At 42.7% G+C, this 4,323-nt stretch overlaps 1 pseudogene; it reads right to left on the bottom strand.

Moving 5' to 3' along the window:
- Positions 1-361: 361 nt before the first annotated feature.
- LOC134587287 (importin subunit alpha-1-like) lies at positions 362-2,588 on the bottom strand (annotated as a pseudogene).
- Positions 2,589-4,323: the final 1,735 nt, after the last annotated feature.

Below are 4,323 nucleotides of genomic sequence, written 5' to 3'. Positions count from 1 at the left end.
CCTCTAGTGGCTGCCTGATAGACAGCCACTAGAGGAGGACTTAACCCTGCAAGGTGATTATTGCAGTTTATAAAAACTGCAATAATTATACTTCCAGGGTTAAGGGTGATAGGAGTTGGCACCCACACCAATCCAATGGGCAGAAGTGGTCTGGGTGCCTGGAATGTCCCTTTAGCTAGCTGACAAAAATGGTCAGATTATACAGAAAGAAATCTGAGTAAGTGATGGGAAGGGGGAACTACAGAGAAGAAAAAAAAATTTTGTGTGTTAAAGAATTTATAATTTATTGACATGTCAATAAAAAATGTCAAATTAAAAAGAGATTTGGCTTGATGTCTACAAATTATTATTATTATTTTTTTTTTAATTTTAGAAAAGGCTTTATTGACAAAATTTAAATAGACTGCCTGTCTACATGTAAACTGGGATCCCATCAGTAGGGAATATAAATGCTATGGCTTGCATTAACTGTTAACAGATAGGCCTAGCATGCGGCATCACATGTAATGTGATACTACGTATGTCAGTGCTCTGGAGAGCTTTATTTAATAAATTCAGAAAAAATAAAAAAAAACTAGAAGCCAGGGTTTGTAAGATTAAAGATACAGCCACCATCAAAGACAATACCCATGAGTTGGAAATCAACTTTTAAAGCCAGATACGTGCCCAACATTTCAAAGGGTTGTCTTTTGTACTCTATTGTGGCTAATCTTTTATTGCTGTGTGCCATAGTGGTGACAAGATAGAGCACCCAAGATCTACCACAGAACGAAAGTGGTCTTCCAAAACAGGTGACCTGAGCCCATTGTGAGCTAAAAGGACTTCTTTACAGAAAAATGTAAAGAATTCACAGTATGTACAGGATTAGAGACGATTTCAAGTCTGAGAAAGTGCTACTCCACATAGAAAAAAGACAAACAGGAAGAATAAAATGTCAGTGCTTAGAAATTAAAGGTAGTGTGAGTTCCTTCGTGGACCGGGAAGGTGTAACCATCAGCTGTAGCTTCAGGGACAATAGAAGAGTCTTCTTCCTCCTCTGTAGAGAAATATTTCTCAATAAGGCCAGCAGAGACTTTGTAGACCTGTTCGTTCTCGTGAGCCTGAAGAGCCTCGATACGGTCAAGGCCACCACACTCCTCCACCATCAGACAGAGCTTCTCAATCTCTCCAAGCTTCTCAGCAGCTGCAAATATATTTGAGAAGGCATCCAACACAACGAGTACGGTCTTGCTGTCCTTTGCCGACAGGAGGTTCGACAAGGGCCCAATCACGTCAGCCTGGACCAGGTGGATTATTTGATCAATAGTACCACCACTTGTGTAGTTTGTGACAGCCCACACCGCTTCTTTCTGGGTCTTGTAGTCACCCTTCATTAAGATTTCCACGAGATAAGGCAATAGCCCATTATTGAGCACTTCCTGGATCTGCTCTTGGCGTCCAGCAGTTATATTAGATAGAGTCCAAGCCGCCTCCTTCTGAATGTTGTTCTTGTGGTGACTGAGTAGGACTGGAAAGACAGTCAGTGCACCTGCATCAAGGACAGCCTGTGTCTGTTCATCTGTCCCAGTCACAATGTTACCAATGGTACGCAGACAAGGAGTCATTATAGTCAGCTCTCCACAACCCAAGAGATGGACAATTCGAGGAACCACCCCAGTTTGTGTCACCACATCTATACGGTCATTGGAGCCATCAGTCAGGTAAGATACTGCCCAGCAGGTGTCAGCTAGGACTTCACGGTCATCATGATGCAGCAGTCGCACTAGAGTGGGCAAAAGCTGTGTAATGGCTTACATTGGAGGGGCGGGATTCTTATTGCGGCACATGTTAGACAGTGTCCAGGTGATATTCCTTAGGTAGCCAGTAGGTAGTGCAGAGAGGTCAGGAACAGCAAGCAAATTCAGTAGGGGTTCAATAGCACCATGTTTGATCACCAGATCTCTGTAGGCTGAGCCGTCACCTGCAATGTTACCCAGAGCCCACACAGCCTGCTCGCTGATATGAGGATGAGGAGACGAAAGCAACAAAATGAAGGCTGGAATAGCCCCACCATCTACCACAGCTTTGGTTTGATCAGAGTTTCCAGACGCGATGTTTGTTAGCGCCCACGAGGCCTCAAACTGGATAGGACTGCAGTCAATTTGTCCTAGGAAAGAAACCAGCTTCGGAATCAGGCCAGCCTGTATTATCCGATCAATGGGAGGTTCTCTCTCACGGGAAAGCAGCTTCCTTGCAGCTTGAGTAGCCTGTAACTGGATCTCCAGGCTTGGGTTATTGACTCCTCTGACGATCTCCTCAACACTCCACTGGGTGGATGTTTGTCCATTTTGGTTCTTCTCCTGGAGCGGAGAAGTTGGCTCTTCTGGGAAGGAGCTGACATTCCTACGTTTCAGTAGTTGGTCTTCCTTCTTTGCCTTCCGTAACTCCACATTGACTTAGATTCTCCTTCGCCTCATTTCTGAGGTGTCCTTTCCCTTGTTCTTGAACTTGCTTTGTCGGAGGGTGGCTGCATTCTCATTGTTTGACATCTTGACAGAGGTTTTAGACGACAAGGAAATCCTGCAATTCAACTGTGTGTCCGCCTCGTTCTCCTGGACTGACTCGTCTACAAATTATTTTAATACGCTCTCCTACTTTCAGCATAATAAATTAACCTGGCAAACTGTAAACTGGGATTTTCTGTATAAGAAAAATAAGAAGTCGTTTTTGAGGTTGTCTATGCACTTTCTGTAATAATGGTGACCGCAGTCAGATAATGTATTAAATGTTTTTGGTATTATGTATGTGAAAACAAGGCAATTTATTGGACTGAGATAATGAATCATTTTTCCATACAGTTTGATCTTGCGCATTATCCTTGTGAGCTCTGCAAAACATTTGAAAGAAAAATATACTTTTTTTTTGCATTTGCATGTGTTACAATTACTTTTAACACATGCTGGCATCTGAATTAAAGAATTAAAAATATGTCACAATGCTCTAGCTAGCCAAGAAACGGAGATCGGTACAATATTTATACAGGTTGACGTAGTATTGAAGATTGCTAACAGCATGTGTTAAATGGATTCACCATTTACTAGACTTGTAGCTAAGGCAAACATCATTTATGCAGACTATAAGGAATGTAATCTGATTATGCTTGATTCAAAGTTTGGAGAAAATCTAGAAATGGTTTTTCTAACTGGCCATTTGTAAAATATTCTCAAGCTGTCTACTGCTGTCCCAGTGCTGTCATAGACACTTCCATCGTGTCAAATACCTTTGCCGTGCATTGCATTGAACTTTTTACCTACATTTAGATATTCCATTTTAATTTCTCCACAATTCACTGTACAATTTGCTGTAGTGCATAAGGTAACAGGGGCTGTAGTGGGTGTATAAGGTGATAGGAGCCGTTCTGTGTGCAAGGGATAACATTACAGCTCCTGTTACGCTATACACCCCCAACAGAGCTTCTATACAGCCCCCCAACACAACTAATTTCAGTTGGTGTTCCGAAAGGATCTGTTGAGGAGGTGATATAATTTACCATTCTTCAGCATGTTCCATACTTCCTGCCAGCTCGTGTTGTCACTTCCCCACTCCTCCTCACCTCCCCCGACCTTTCTCCTACCCTCCTGGAACATGTCACAAATTGCTGTTTTTCCATCTCTAACTGGATATCTTCTTGTTTCCTGAAACTTAATCTTTCTAAAACTGAACTCCTCATCTCTCCACCCACAAGCATTCCTCCCCCAACTATCTCCCGCAAGTCAATGGGACACCTATAACCCCAACCCCTCAAGCTTGCAACCTTGACTTACTTTTGACTCTGGTCTTTTTCTACTCATCTTCCTGACTGACCACTACTCCCACATGTCATCCCCTTTTCAATTATTACATTGGATTTGTCTGACATTCAAACTGCAAACACAAACCTACAAAGCCCTCACTATCTCCACTCCTCACTACATTTCCTTTTTACTCAAGAAATACACCCCTTATAATTTCCTACGCTCTGTAAGTGACCTTCTCCTGACAGTTGCTGGTCCCGCACTATCAACTCTTTTCTGCAGAATATTTTAAAGTGCCATCAGGCCTTTCCCTAGCCTCCCATTCTTTAAGAGGTCACTCAAAACATGCCTTTTATGCCTTTAGAAAAGCTTACCATTTTCTGGGTAACGCTCCTCCCATTTCAATTCGTCTCCTCATTCCCCTCACCTCCATTGACCAACTCACTCTCTCTCCCGCCATTGTTCGCTTGTTCTACTCACCACTTTCGCTAGCTTATTTTGACACAGGTATCTTATCCATCAGAGCCTCCTCCCTTTTGCTGTTAGTCCT

Source organism: Pelobates fuscus, chromosome 2 (assembly GCF_036172605.1).
Source record: "Pelobates fuscus isolate aPelFus1 chromosome 2, aPelFus1.pri, whole genome shotgun sequence".
NCBI lineage: Eukaryota > Metazoa > Chordata > Amphibia > Anura > Pelobatidae > Pelobates > Pelobates fuscus.
Note: the sequence above shows the minus strand (reverse complement) of the source record. Positions and strands in the feature narration are given on the sequence as shown.